This window comes from Musca autumnalis, unplaced genomic scaffold, assembly GCF_047663935.1.
Source record: "Musca autumnalis isolate F117 unplaced genomic scaffold, ASM4766393v1 scaffold_1, whole genome shotgun sequence".
Taxonomy (NCBI): domain Eukaryota; kingdom Metazoa; phylum Arthropoda; class Insecta; order Diptera; family Muscidae; genus Musca; species Musca autumnalis.
The window spans coordinates 17915715-17931818 of NW_027411644.1; the positions used below are offsets into that span (position 1 = coordinate 17915715).

Genomic DNA, 16104 nt, shown 5'->3' on the forward strand with positions numbered 1-16104 from the left:
ACAATAAATTAAATTTCAGTTGTACTCGGGTTTGTTGTGTTGGTGGTTTAGTTTTTTACGAGCAAAATCGTTCTTCTATTCTTGTAATGTGTTAATTTCCTTTTAAACAGAATATTTAAGCAGGTGTTTAAATAAAATCAAAAATAAGTAAGTGAAATTGTGTTGATGAAGTGCAAAAGAAAACAACCAAAAATCTAAGAAAACTTCATTGATGAGATGCTGTTGTCTGTTGCTTCATAGTTTCTCAATTGTTGTTGGTGTTGTAAATATATACAAAACACAATAAAATAAGACAACAAAACAACGAAATATGTATGTGGTGCTAAGTGTGTTTGTTTTTCTTGTTTATATGGTAATGGGATCACTGTTGTATATTCCCACAACACTATGAATGATGCTTTTTATTCAATAAAATAAAAATATATGGAAATATGCCGCTGAACTTTTGATTATAAAGAAAAAGAGAAACCTTTGTGTACCATTAACGTGTAAAACAGAGAATCATTGTGGGAGCGCAACAGGTATTTAAAATGAAAGTGAAATTCTACATCTTAAGAAATATGTTTGTATGTATCCATATGCTGCATTGAAATTTTTAGAAGAACAATTTTCCAGCTTTGTTTATTTTGGTTACAACTTTCCCTATACTGTTGCACATCTGTTGTTTGGAATGGCGTTGCAAATTTTTTCGTTTATTTTTTGTCCATTTTGATGATTGGATGTGACCTCTATTACCTCTTTATTTAATTAACGTTGACAAACGAGCAAATTGATGAAATCATATTTATGGGCATCACACAGCCACAGCCAGACAACCATCATTATTGTCAATGGACGACGATATCAACAAATAGCAATAATAATTGTATTCTTCATTATTGGAGGCAGCCTTATGGACTTGTTTATACACTAGGCCAGTTCTTCCCACTCGTAAACCCTTTGATTTATAATTATTTGATTCATGTATTGCGAAGAATCACATTCTGGTACAACTATGTAAATACATACGAGTGATGTACATAATATAAGTGGGTGTAATACCACTTATATTATGTACATCACAGAATTGGGTGATTTTATTACAAACCCAGTAAAAATAAATCAAATGATACCCAATGCTACCAAACAATGCTTTTAGACAGGTGAAATTAAACAACAAATTTTAAAATGTGTCCACATTTGTTTCGGATATATCCAGTTAAATCAAGTCCTAAGATGGGCCTTACCGGCCCATCCCTTTGGGTATTTCCCCACAACATTTCAAAACTTTTCGCTAAAATTGTGCGCGCGATAACTCTCGATTTGGTCTACGAGACGTAGATCAAGTTAGAGTATGGACCTTCCCCAGATAAAAATATATTTTTGTGTTCAGGACAATATCCCCTTATCTGTGGATAAAATTTTATAGAAATCGCAACCCTACTTAACCGCAAATTTTTATTATAAATATTAATATTTAATAGCCGTCTTTCGGTCGGAGATTTTAGGCTTTCTCACAGGTGCAAAAATTCTGCTACGCGAACTAAATTTTCTTATACATTGTAAGTTTGTCGCTATAGGCGGCCATCTGGCGGGGATTTAAGTCTTGCACGGCTACTTGCTTGCACGGAAGTATGGACTTTCCATAGATGGTGGTAAACATTTCAGAAGAATCGGAAGGTCGCAGGTAACCCCGGTTTATGCTGTTACTTTTTCCAAGATCCAAATTTGTCATAAGAGTAAAGTAAAAGGTGATGTGCTTCTCATGAGTTTTCTCCAAATTTGTTCGTAAAGTGAAGATATGGTCAATAGCAGATTTGCGATTATTTCACTGAGCATTCGCCAGGTCTGACACTGTAGGCTTGATACGGTTTTATAAGATGAAGAGGAATCCATGCAATAATGCACTATGGCCTCTTTTCTTGTGGGTAATGCTTTGAATGATAAAATCTAAATCATCGAGTACGCGTTAGAGGCTAATATGTTATACGGACTAGCAGTTCCTTCATGAAGCAATTAGGTAAGGGCAGGGGCTCAATTCTGTTTCTATGAAAATGTGAACTGAAAACTTTTGGTCTGTTCCAGTACTGCAAGAATCTACTAATTTTTACTATTTTTTTCGATAACATAAAGGAAAAAATGTTATCGTAGTAAAAAGTAGTAGGTTCTTGCAGGTTCTGGAACGGAGCAAAATGTAAATAAAGTAAATAAATGTCAAATGAAACAAATTATAAAGAAAATATTTTTCATTCAAATTTTCATAGAACAAGAATCCAGCCCCAGCTTTCCTATTGTTTCGCTATGTTCACTCGGCTGTGATTATTTGTTAGTGCTTCAAGCCGATGTTTGATCCTCGGATCAAAGAGTGCTTTTCACCTATATTGATCTTGATCTAAAATCTGGTGCTGCTTCTACATTTTTGTTCCCTAAAAGACTATCAACTTTGATACGATCAAAAATGTACCTCGTCAAAGTAATAGTTGTAGACCTCCAGTATGTTTTGTACGAAACCCGTTTCAGATAATTTGGAATTGATTTAGCCCTGTCCGTTCATCTGTCAGCCTGATTAGCACGATGCGCACTCAACCAAGTTTGTCCAATATTGCAACTCGTTGAATGTTTTACTAACTTACATACATCAAGTTCGAAGGTGGGTGATGTGGGCCCACACTTTCAAAATTTAAAAAATGTTCACAAAAAGGCAGTTTAAGAGGAGATCTCGGATGACTTTAAAATTTGTACAGCAGGTAGTTCTCCACCATTACATCGGTATATTTTTTCGGTGACATGTCAATACTTCCAGATATAATTTCAAACACATGCTATAGTGTAAAAGACTTTGAGCCTCGTAATATTTCGCACAAATTTAGATCAGATTCAGAAAGGGTGCGAGAAATGTTGCCTCTAGAGACCCTTTCTGAAAGAAAGTGTGTTTCTATATCTCCTTTCTGAAAGAAAACGTGCTTCTATATAAACTTTCAGAAATAGAGGATGCTTCTTTAGACCCTATCAGAAATAAAGGGTGCTTCCTGAGACCCTTTCGGAAATAAAGGGTGCTTCTCCAGACCTTTCAGAAATAAAGGGCGCTTCTCTTGAACCTTTCAGAAATAAAGAGTGCTTCTCTAGACCCTTTCAGAAATTTAGGGTGCTTCTCTAGACCCTATCAGAAATAAAGGGTACTTCTTAGATACTTTCAGAAATAAAGGGCGCTTCTCTGGACCCTTTTGGAAATAAAATGTTATTCTCTTAACCCTATCAGAAATAAAGGGTGCTTATCCAGACCCTATCAGAAATAAAGGGTGCTTATCCAGACCCTATCAGAAATAAAGGGTGCTTCTTAGACACTTTCAGAAATAAAGGGTGCTTCTCTTGAACCATTCAGAAATAAAGAGTGCTTCTCTAGACCCTTTCAAAAACAAAGGGTGGTTCTCTAGACCCTTTCAAAAATAATAGGTGCTTCTCTAGAACCTTTCAGAAAAAAGGGTGCTTCTCCAGACCCCTTTAAGAAATAAAGGGTGTTTCTCTAGACCTTTTCAGAAATAGAGGGTGCTTCTTAAGACCCTTTCAGAAATAAAGGGTGCTTCTGTAGTCCTTTTCAGAAACAAATGGTGCTTCTGTAGTCCCTTTCAGAAATAAACAGTTTTTATCTGGACCCTTTCAGAAAAAATGTGCTTATGTAGACCCTTTCAGATATAAAGTGTGCTTCTCTAGACCTTTTCAGAAAAAAGTATGCTTCTCTAGACCCTTTCAGAAATAAAGGGTGCTTCCCAAGACCCTTTCAGAAATAAAGCGTGCTTCTCTAGACCCTTTCAGAAATAGAAGGTGCTTCCCAAGACCCTTTCAGAAATAAAGGGTGCTTTCCAAGACCCTTTCAGAAATAAAGCTTACTTCTGTAGACCCTTTCAGAAATAGAGGGTGCTTCCCAAGACTCTTTCAGAAATAAAGGTTGCTTATCCAGACCCTTTCAGAAATAAAGGTTGCTTCTCTAGACCCTATCAGAAATAAAGGATGCTTCTCTAGACCCTTTCAGAAATAAAGGTGGCTTCTCTAGACCCTTTCAGAAATAAAGGTTGCTTCTCTAGACCCTTTCAGAAATAAAGGCTGCTTCTCTAGACCCTTTCAGAAATAGAGGGTGCTTCCCAAGACCCTTTCAGAAATAAAGGGTGCCTCTCTAGAACCTTTCTTTTATAGGCCCTTTTTGGTAGGCCCTCTCTGAAAGAACCGGTGCTTCTATATGCCCTTTCTGGAAAAAGAGTACTACTATAGGTTCAATCTGAATGAAAGTGTACTTCTATCGGCCATTTCTGAACGAAAGGATGCTTCTGCAGGTCCTTTTTGAAAGGAATGATGCTTCTACATGCCCTCTAAGAAAAAATGGGTCCTTCTACAGGCGCTTTCTGAAAGAAAGGGGGCTTCTACAGGTGCGTACCAGCCGGGGATAACGATCTTGATGCGATGCGGGGTTTAGACTCCACAATCTTCCACTCAGCTTCTTACAGTATTGATTTGGGGGTTGTGACCGACCAAAGGTTTTACATCTCTACTGTCACAAACCAATACAGTACACTGAAAACCCATAGTGTATCTCTGGCAGCGATCTCCTACCAAATAAAAAATTGCTGAGATCCCCTAACACCGGGGTGTTAATCGAGCACGTGCCCATCGGTGTTCTCAAGGTTTGCAGTTAGGGTACCAACTGTATTTGAACGGAGCCCCGTTGATACCTGGGCGACTCAACGAGTAATTATCATGCCCTTGCCCTGATGAGGCTATGCCGCGGTTGACCTCAGCTCCTCCACAACTCAATATCCCATGGACATTCAAAATTTAAACAAACAAACCAAAAACCCAAAAACCTCAAAATGAACCTTCGACTGATGTATGTATAGGTGTGGATGCCTTGGCACCCTCAGTCTACACTCACAAGTGCAACCTCCTCACTATCCCTGACAATTACGAATATGGACATTGACAACGATTCCCCTAATGTTACGGCCAGCAGCTCTAACTCTGCTACAAAGCGGACTGAAAATATGGGCGGGGACGACACTCCGGAACTGGACCCTATTAATGACAGTTTGAATAGACACAGCCTAGTACTCCTCAATTTAATTGAGGAAAGCGTCCCCTTGACACTCAAGGAGAAAGCATCCCGGACGAAATTTGGGAAAAATTATCGCTGACTGAGGAGGAGGAAGATATGGACGTGAGAGTGATCCATGTCGCTACCTCTAGTCTAGCTAATGACCCCCCATCCGGTGATGCTTTGGTGTCGGACAATCCCGACAAACTTCTGATTCTAAGGCAAAAAGCAGTAGAGTAGGAGAGTGGCGCGAGCGAAGAACCTGTCGATAAGATGGACGATTCGCTGAATCCACATAACTCCAATTCTGCCATAGCCAAGGGACAAAAAATCATACAGAAGGGCAACTAACTATTGCAATCGGTATGCCAATAAGGAACTCAACACCATCAGCGTAAGGGAATTTCAAATGATACGGTCTAATCTCAAGTTCGTGAGGATATTTGAAAGAGAATATCCTCACGTAATTAATTTTATCAAGTTAGTAAAAATGGGCATATGCCTATCAAGTAAAAATTTGTATTTTTCTTGTCTCTATGCTCGAAAATCCTAATTATATAATTTTGATGCACTATATTTTATTTTGTATTATTCAGAATGAATTGTGTCTATTTTATAACTTTACAGCTTATTGCAGTGCAATAACGATAATATCAATAGGTAAATGAAGGCATATATATTCTAAGGATTTTCTTCTAATTCATATGGAGAATGCTATATTTGAACCATTCCACCCCACAAAAAGTGCATAAAGCCTATGTAATGGTTTTTATTTGTCCTCTTATGCGTATAATTGTCTAAAATAAATGTGTAACCTTATTTGCAAGACATTTTTTTTTTAGGTTGCAGTACATTCAACTGATTTCAAACCCATCTCCTACTTTTGCGACCTTTTCATGTGCAATTTTAAAGACATGGTAGGGTGAAATGCGAAAAATTTCATAGAAGGGTATCCAATTTTAAGAGAATTTCGGGATCTAGCCAGACTCATGTGTTACAAATGTGATATGTAAGTCAAACAAGTAAAAAAGTATCAGTCGGCTTTGCCGACAGAGATATACCCTCAGCCTGTGTATATTGAAAAAAAAATTCCCAAAATACGTATGTATTTAGGGGTTTTTAAAAATTTTGTACGTTTGAACTGACAACAATGTTCATTAGCATTAAAAATCAAAAGTTTTGCGGAGGAGATACTAAAAGGAATGGATCGACATTGACCGTTATGGAAGTGGATCTCCAGCCACAACATATGGTGCCATATGATGCTTTTACACTCTTCAGGCTGTTTGCTCAAGAAGTATGGACTTGCCCCTAAAACAACTTTTGCCATCGTAATTGAAACTAAAACTAAATTTGGATAAAATATTACGAAAGCCAAAATTTGAACCGAATCGGTTTATCCGTTCGAGAGTTATCGTGCGCTCCAGCCAGCCAGACAGACGGACGGACATTGCTCAATCGACTCCAAATTGTCTGAAACACATTTCGTCCAAACATACTTGGGGTCTAAAACCATTTTTTCGATGAGGCACATTTTGCCCGTATGAAAGTGTATATACCCTTCATAGCCTAAAGGCTGAGGGTATAAAAATCCTTGTTGCTCCTTTTCTTGTGATCCTTTTGACTTCATGTTTCTTTCGTTGGAAAGGTAAGGTAAGGTAAAGGTACATAGCTTTATTGTAACCCAGTTTAAAATGCAAAATAAAATGAAAAAGGCCTGACCTGGACTCAGGTGTCCAACGGTGGGTTAAATTTATAGATCGCCATTATTTATCCTATGCACACAATGCTATAGGGCATTGTTAAAATGTCATAATTCGTAATCGTTATTTTGTTGCTATTTAATTATTACGTCTCATATGTGGGTATGCGGTACGTAACTATGTATGTATGTTTATAGCTTAGCTTGCATTGGGGAGGTTTTTGTATTTTGGCCATGAATTGAAACACGTTGAAACGTGTTTAAATCCAAAAAGTTTACAAAACACACAAAAATGTGCCATTCAATTCAAACTCAGACTCATTGCGAGAAAGCATTTTACAACAAAACAGCGACCGCAAAGATATTTCGCAGTCTCTACACCTGCTACTGCAAAAACGTACGTACATAGCTACCTACATATGATAGCATCTCATCTGGTATTATTCCGAAATATGATAATTTCTTGATGAGAAGAAAAATTTCATTTCAAATGCCAAACACACCACACATTCAATTCATGATGAACTCACGCGATGAATAAATAGCTTGCAAAGCTGAAGACATCAAGTGCCGCTAGTCTTGGGCAATAATTCTAAATTCTGTTTTTGCTTTTCTTGGGTTCTCTTTTTCTTCTTACAAGACATCTTTGATTACGACAGCTAGCGGGCTTAAGTCTAGCTCAGGCAGCCACCAACAATGAGCAACCAGTCATTAACATTGTCGACCAGCAAACCCAGACAGCCAGCCAACCAGCCACCTAGCTCACAAACGCTCTGTTTGTTTAGTTTTAGCTTGCTCAGCTTTAGTTGTCTTTTCGCTCGCCATACGTCAACAACAAGCATTACGGGGAATTGTGGAACAGCGCTTAAACTTTTGCTTATTATACGGTTCGGTTCGTCGGTTGGGTTTGAAAACGGGTTTTAATTTTATACGCCGTAAGACCAAAAAAAAAATTAAAAACCGTCCAATACAATAACAAAAAACAACAACATATATCTTAAGTATCTCGAAAAAAGACTCAAGACAGCAGCAACATTAGGTACCGGTTGTGGTGTGGAGCCAGAAAAAAGGCAAAAAAAGTAGAAAATCTAAGTGAAAAGACCGTGATTCTGGGTGTTTGTGCGTTTCTTGTTCTTTTTTTTTTTGTATTTTGTGAATGTGTTGTGTGGTTCGGTTGGTGTCTGTTGTCTACCACATCCGTGTGCATGTGAATAAAAAAGTACTTCTTTTTTTGTCCGCAACATCATTAACAGCTACCCGATTCTGATTTTAAATACCACAAGCAAACGAAGAACAAAAAATCATTACGAATTGTGGAAAGCTGCTTTACAAAAGAATTTCTAAACAATGATTTTTTGTTTTTTACGTGATTGAGTAAACAAACGGACAGCCAGCCGCCATTCGACAATCAAAATCGTAAAACAGCAAGCAATTGTATAATTCTTATTTTATTTTTTGTAACGACATTTTCTATTTGTGCAATTTGTATCGCGACCAGCCGTAGCATTGTTCTCTAATTGTTTATCCCCAAACAAGAAATAACCGTTTAATTTTTGTAGCCAAACAAGCAACGGGTGGACGGACGTTGGAGGAAAAAAAAGGTAAACATGAATGCCATTTTACATAACTTTGACTTAAAAACCAGACATAAATACACTTAAGATGCATTCAGTTAGTCAGTCATACACTTTAAAATACCAGTTCGGCAACTTCATCATCGTCATCATCCAATATATCCAATCAAGTACTACTCTTAGCTAAGTTACTTAAGCCAGCTAGCTTGGTGTTTTGAATCTGGTTACTTCTTTGGTCTTTGGAAAATCCAGTTAGTTGTTATCAATTGATTTCTTTTTTTTATTATGCGGAAAAGTTTGAACTAACTAACTGTTTTCTAAGATAAACCTACGCTAACTGACAGAGAGTCTTAGCTCCACAATGATGTTGTTATCTATCATTCGTGCATTGCGTTATACAGGTCATAACATTGACTTAATAGTATTAATTGTTGTGATAATGACACTGTGTAGCCCACTCGAAATGTTGGTGGAATTTGGAGTTTAAAGCTAAAAAAACATTTAAAAAGTGTACCAAATGTTATGTCTATTGCAGCATAATGGTTTGGTTTTTCTTTTTGTGGATTGTAATGTATAGTTATAAAAATCGCTGTTGGCAATAGTGACCTAAACCACAAGCAATTTTCAATCAATATTTCTTTGCGGAGTCTTCAATTTTCTGTAACTACCTACGTGTTAACAATTAGTTAATTGATGTTAGCCAAGACATGAAACTATACAAAAATTGGGACACATATTATAATTAGTTGACATTTCATTACTTTGATTTGCCAAACTTAACTTTCCAATAACGTTCATTTATTTTTGTTACCTATGTGAACTAATTGCTTGTTTTTTTTTCATTGCCAAGCGATATATTCCCTCGAATTTAACACAATGAAGAAGAAGAAACTATCTTTGTATATGTGATTTATCTAATTTAACCGTCTGTCGAAATCACAAAACAAATCGCAATAATTTAAATACAATAATTTAAATACTTCTTAGGTGGCTGCGATTGAACGTTTATTCTTGCAAAACGTTCAAGACAGAAGAATTAAAAGCGTCTCGTATTTCTGCACTACTTCAATTAACTTAATGCTTGTCTTTGTTTGAGATTTTCAAAACATCAACTATATACCGATAAACAATATCATCTTTGCAAAACTAAAAATATTACATAATTTTAAATGATTGTAGTTTGAACATACATACATACTCGTATTAATGGTTTGATAAAGATAAAGTGTTTAGGGGTTATTATTGATTCTAAACTAGATTTTTCTGCACGTATTGATGCTTCATATCCTAAAGTGATAAATAGGCTTCGCAAATTGATGTGCGTGAAGATAAAAATGATTTTACCACCACCACATTTAGCCAAGACACGTTCTCTCACAACGATCTTGACAAATTCGTTTTTGAAGAATATATGTTTTAGACTATTGCTCAGGATCTAGAAAAGATATATACACACACGTAAAGTAGCCTTGGACACCTAAATTTGTCCACTTTCCATAAATGAAAAACCCTAAACATTCAATTCCAATTTTTGCAAAACAAATATTTTCAAGGATGTTTTGGCCCATTGCTCAGGACCCAAAAAAAAGGAAAAATTATTCTTCAACTTTTCAATCAATAATACATGGTCAATTTTTAAAGCTTTTGATAAAGTTGACCATGCATTTTTTTATTTCCTTTATTATTCCACTTGGGAACATACGGCTTCAACAAGAGTTTTATATAGAGCTTTATTGTGGCACAATGATTTTAAGTCATGGAATGATTTATTTTGTTTTTCAAGTTCCTTCATCGTTGTTCTTCGCCATGTATTGCTTGGACGGCCTGGACGTCGGTTGCCCTGTGGGTTCCAATCTAGGGCTATCCTTGGGATGCTGTGTTGAGGCTTGCGCAGAGTGTGGCCTATCCAACTCCATTTCTTTCTTTATAATTGCCGCAATATAGGCTCTTCATTTGTCAAGGACCATAGCTCTGTATTTCTGATCGTGTTGGGCCAAAATATGCGGCATATTATTCGTAGGCATTTGTTGATGAATGATTGTAATAATTGAGCCGTTTGTTTCGTCGTCATCCAGGTTTCACTGCCATACAATAGGGTAGATTTCACACATGCATTAAATATTCTTAATTTAGTTGTCAGTAATAGTTGGGCTGACCGCCAGGTACTATATAGCCTTCCAAATGCTGAACGGGCTTTATTCAGTCTGTTTAATACATCCTTCCCAATATCGCAATCATTTGATATGATCGATCCAAGGTAACAGAAAGATTGCACATATGTTATTTCCTGGCCTTTTATTTTTATTTTGTTCGATGATGTGTTGTTTATGCACATCGCATTTGTTTTTTGCATATTTATTTCTAGGCCCATTGACTCTGCTATATCCACCAAGTCATTTATTTTTGTTTGCATGTCGCTGAATTTGTGTGATATTAGGCAGATGTCGTCCGCGAAGTCAAGGTCCTCTAAATGATCATGTAGCTTCCATACTATTCCTCTTTTCTGGCATACTTTTGTCATGATTTCGTCCAAAACAACAGCAAAAAGAGGGGTGATAGAGGACATCCTTGTTTCACTCCAGCGTTTGTTGTAAACGTTTCGCTTTGCATCCCATTGTGTATAATATGTAGCTTTCGCTTTGCATCCCATTGTGTATAACATGTAGCGTGAATCCGTCGTACAGTCGTTTGATTATATTTATTATTTTTAGTGGTACACCTCTAATGCGCAGGCACTCCCATATGGCGTTTCGTTTAATAGAATCAAATGCCTTTTGGAAGTCGATAAACACCAGGTATAATGGAGCTCGCCATTCAATTGACTGGTCAATTATGATTCGTAGTGTGTTGATCTGGTCGACGCAGATGCGATGTGGTCGAAACCCTGCCTGTTCTTCTCTTAAAGTTTCCTCCACACATTCCAACCTTTTATTTATTAAAATTGCAATAGTTTTGTAGATAGTATTAAGGAGAGTTATCCCTCTCCAATTGTCACAAATGGTTGGATCGGTTTTTTTTGGTAATTTAATTACCGCGCCTTTTGTCCACGAATTTGGTATCTCTTCATTACACCAGGCGTGATGAATATATGGGTAGAGAATTTCCGCAGAGACTGCAGGATTTGCTTGATAAAGGTATACCGTCTTCTCCTGGTGCCTTGTTACGTTTTAGCTTCATTATTGCCGATTCGATTTCGTCAACAGTGGGAGGGTTTTCTGATGTTGGGCAACTGCATCTGGGAATAATATTAGAAAGCATAGTCGGATTTGGAATATTAGTGTGTTGATTGATATTACTTATTGTTTCGAAATGATCCTTCCATCTGGTTTGGTCTTCAGTGTTTGTAAGTAGCTGGACATTTAAGTCTTTAAGTCTTTATAAGATTATGCAGTTCCCCTACGTTGTGTGTTGCTGCGCCTACTTCTGCGTCTTTTGCCATATACTCGAAGTATTTTCGTTTGTCTGCTCTAGCTGATTTCTTCACTGCTTTCGCCGTGTCCTCGTATCTTTCCTTGAGATTTGAATTTTTAAGTTTTTGCAGCTTTAAGGTATTTCTTTCCTGTATGAGGTTCCAGGTGTTGTCTGAAATCCATCGCTTCCTATCTGTTTTCTATTTGTATCCGATTGCTTGGACAGCTATATTCTTAATTTGGGAACTTGTTCTTTCCCAAGGTGTTTCTGTCGTTGGAATGCATTCCCGTAGTAGTTCGCCAACTTCTTCTTTTTTGACTGCTCTTGCAGTTTAATGACATCCAGATGTTTTGCCTGGCGGCTGTTACTATTCCTTTTGATACTTTTTAGTTCTATTTGTATCTCGGCGATTACTAGCTCGTGATCGCTGTGTATATCTGCACCTCTCTTCGTGCGCACGTCTAGCAGTGAGCTCCTCCACTTTCGGCGAATGCAGATGTGGTCTATTTGATTTCGGGAATGGCCATTGGGATGTGACCATGTGTATTTGTATGTTGCCTTGTGTGGAAATATTGATCCTCCAATAACTAAGTCAAACGTTTGGCAGATTTCTATCAGTCTCTCTCCATTTTTATTCTTTCTTCCAAGTGCATTCCTACCCATTATATGTGACAATCCATTGTTTTCGCTTCCAATCGTCGCATTAAAGTCTCCAGTAAGCAGAAGGATATCACGAGATGGTATATTTTTAAGAGTAGCAGTAAGTTGGCTGTAGAATTCGTATTTTATTTCATCCTCCGGATCTGCTGTTATTATTCGGTCGGAAATCGGCAACCATGATTTCAAAGTTTTCCTCAAAGATTTGGCTATTATACATCCGACACCACTTTCCCTGTGCTTTTCCTTTCCGCTGAATATAGTAGTGTTTCCATTACTGGATGTTTCTTCTCCTGTGCGACACCATCGCATTTCACTTATTGCCAGAATGCCCAGTTTATATTTAGCAAATTGTGATTCTAGTTGTGCCACTCTTGATATTTCACTAAGAGTCCTTACGTTCCATTGTCCAATCCTAATCCTTTTCCGAGTTCCAATATTCGTCAACGTTGAAGGGGGTTCATTTTCTCTTACTCTTTTCGAAGTTTCAGTAATCATTTGATCTTCAGATATGTAGGCGATTACACTACAGTATCCTAGAATGGTCCTGGGGCTGCCAGATCATAGACTCCATCCCGCCTAAAGTAAATCACATTTCTATAGCGAACCGCTTGATGCAAGGCCGATATCCGCTTTCGCTGTACAAACACCGTTTTAGTAGACTCTATCGCGCTGTTTGTTATCCAAAGACAACCATTCCTGTTGATTCAACGTCTGCTTGCCTATGGTACTAGAGGACCAGCTGCCGTCCTCTAGGCTAGATTTTGGTCACCCCAGGTATTTTATTTCCCTGGTGCCCTCCATATTTGTTAAAAATATAGCGAGACTCCCCAATTCGCTAATGGGAGGGTCCCGATGGAGGATCTAGCAATCCCCACACGGGACCATGTATTATTGATTGAAAAGTTGAAGATTAACTTTTCCTTTGATAGCTCGTCATGCAGATTGATTTATTCATATCTTTCAAACCGTTCGCAGTTTGTTAGCCTTAGTGGTTCATTCTCAAGCCAACGCATTATCAATAGTGATGTTCCGCAAGGACCCACATTTCTTTATACTATACTAGCTGAACTTGGCCAAATTCCGTCCGTAGGCCCAATTCCCTCACACATTCCCAATTTCATTGAAATCAGACATACAGTGCGCGAAATAATTATAACGTACAATGGTTACTTTTTTATTTTACACCAATTACTGAAGTAACGATTACTTTTTATTATGACATCACTATCGGTGGGTTTGTTTTGTATGCACTAAACATAACGGTACACAAATACTTTATATTTTCGTGTTGTGAGACCGATTTAGAGTTGTTTCTAAAAATATCAATTTCTGTTTAGAACGAAATAATTATACAGTACAAGTGAAATTTTTGCAAAAAAATTAAATAAAAAAAGTATTTTTACTTGCAAATCTGTATGAAACTAATGAGTATTAAAACAAATATTACAAATATACAGTAGACACAGTTTTGTTATATCGAATTTTACGCAGTTTTAGGGAAATTTTGGCAGAAAATGCCTCGTGCTCGAATTTTAACTTTCGATAAGCGTGAAAAGATTCAGGAACTCAGAATGAAGGGTTTCTGCATTCGAGATATTGCTAAAAAAATTAACCACAACAAATGTACTGTGTCTAAGTATTTGAAAAATCCACAAAAGTATGGCAAAGCAGTCCATCCCGGTCGTCCTTCAAAGGTCTGTGATCATCAAAAATGACAAATTAAGCACTATGCTGTGAACAGATACATTAGGCCAGCTCAAATACGCAGAGAATTGGATCTACCCATATCTACTCGAAGAGTGCAACAGATTTTACACGCCGATTCTAATATTAAGTGCCAGAAAAGATTACCAGTTCCTCGTCTACTCCCGAGACATAAGGCACAAAGACTAGTATTTGCCGAAAAATATCGATTTTGGGACACTGAATGGCATTCCGTGGTTTTTAGTGACGAAAAGAAGTTGAACCTTGATGGACCTGATGGCTGCTACAGGTATTGGAGAGATACTCGGAAAGAAAGGGAAACTCGTTTTGGGTATCGTGGAAAGTCTCCAGTCTGTTTCGTGAGTCACAAAATGGATTCACAGAGGTATTGCGAGTTACTCGAAGACGTCCTAGTTGAATTTGGGGATGATTAATGGGGTTCGGAATGGATCTTCCAAAAGGATAATGCCCCCATACATGTATCAAAGAGAACTAAGGACTTTTTAAAGGCAAAACATTAAGACTTTGGAGTGGCCGGCGGCCATAAGTCCAGACCTGAACCCCATAGAAAATCTCTGGGGTATTTTATCTCGACGAATTTATAGCGCCGGCCGTCAATATAACACATTATTGGAGTTGAAAGTAGTAATCCAGGATGTATGGGATAAAATCACCAATGATGAACTGCAATATCTTATACGATCACTTCGAATGCGTTTAAACGATGTTATTTCCAAGAATGGAGGACACACAAATTATTAAATGCGAAGTTTAAGACAACAAATTAAGTTTAAAGTATAATTTAAACTTTGTACGTTATAATTATTTCGTTCATCTTAAGTTCCTTTATAACTTTATTTTCCTTACTTACAATGAGAATTTCATAATAAGTCGATAAAATTGAAGTCTGCCATGAGTTCTAACATGTAACAAAAATAAACTTTAATTAAACTTTATTTTATGTATTTTTCTTAAAAATAGGCTTGTACGTTATAATTATTTCGCGCACTGTATATAGCGTTTTTGGTGCATTAAATACTTGAAATCGAACGAAAAATATATATGGATGGATATCTGAACCGATTTCGATATATTTTGGCACATTTAGTTATAGGCCAAATTACGTCACACATTCCAAATTCATTGAAATCAGACATATATAGCATTTTTGGTGCATCAAATACTTGAAATCGGACGAAAATATACATGGGAGCTATATCCAAATCTGAACCGATTTCTATATATTTTGGATTTGTAGGCCAAATTCCGTCACAGATTCCAAATTTGGAGACTGTATATGTAACCGTTCTATAGATATTTGCATACAAAGTTCACATTTTTTGGCGGTACCTCCGATTCTGATGCTATATCTTCGGATCAGAGCGGAATTTCAAAACTTTTTATTGCCTATGCTACTTTCAGGCGATGTTGTAATATACCCTGAAAATTTCAGCAAGATCGGTTCAGCGGTTTTTGAGTCCATAAATTTCAAACAAACATACAAACATTTTTTCTACTTTATATATACACTAGTGGACCCGGCGAACTTCGTCTCGCGTACCGATTGAAATTGATTATTTGAGTTAAAATATTCATTCTATGCGATAAGCATCACGTTGCTGAGGTAAAATACACATTGCAGTTGATTCTTTAATTTGATGTATTTAGAACGACGTAGAATGTGGGAAGTACCAAAAGGCATTTCGAGTTATTTGTAAATTGCGCAGTATGAATCATTTTAATATTTTCTTGCCCTCACATATTTAAGAACCGTGACCTTTTACTCAAGTAATCGTACCTATTTTTTTAAGTAACAATTATGTTCAGGAACACGTTGAGATTAAGGACATTTTTCGGAAAAAAAGTATAAGGGGATTTCTGAGTGAAATCGGACACTTTTTCAAGATGAGGTTTTTGATTTCCTTTTGATTTTAGTATATTTTCAGATTTTTTTGGACTAACGGTTCCAGAGATAACGCGCCTTGAAAAAG

At 37.0% G+C, this 16104-nt stretch overlaps 1 protein-coding gene across 15 annotated transcripts in view; it reads left to right on the forward strand.

The window, feature by feature from the left end:
• The window catches only part of Cad87A (cadherin 87A), a 58588-nt gene continuing 42484 nt past the window's right edge, over positions 1 to 16104 (forward strand). For 2 of the 15 annotated variants that reach the window (XM_073968210.1, XM_073968272.1), the window contains exons 1-2: positions 7569 to 7803; positions 8324 to 8365. The gene's annotated coding sequence lies outside the window, so the exon portion shown is untranslated. Of the gene's footprint in view, positions 522 to 7543; positions 8366 to 16104 lie in introns of those variants that run through there. The other 13 variants (XM_073968230.1, XM_073968283.1, XM_073968180.1 and 10 more) reach the window with 10 other exon arrangements.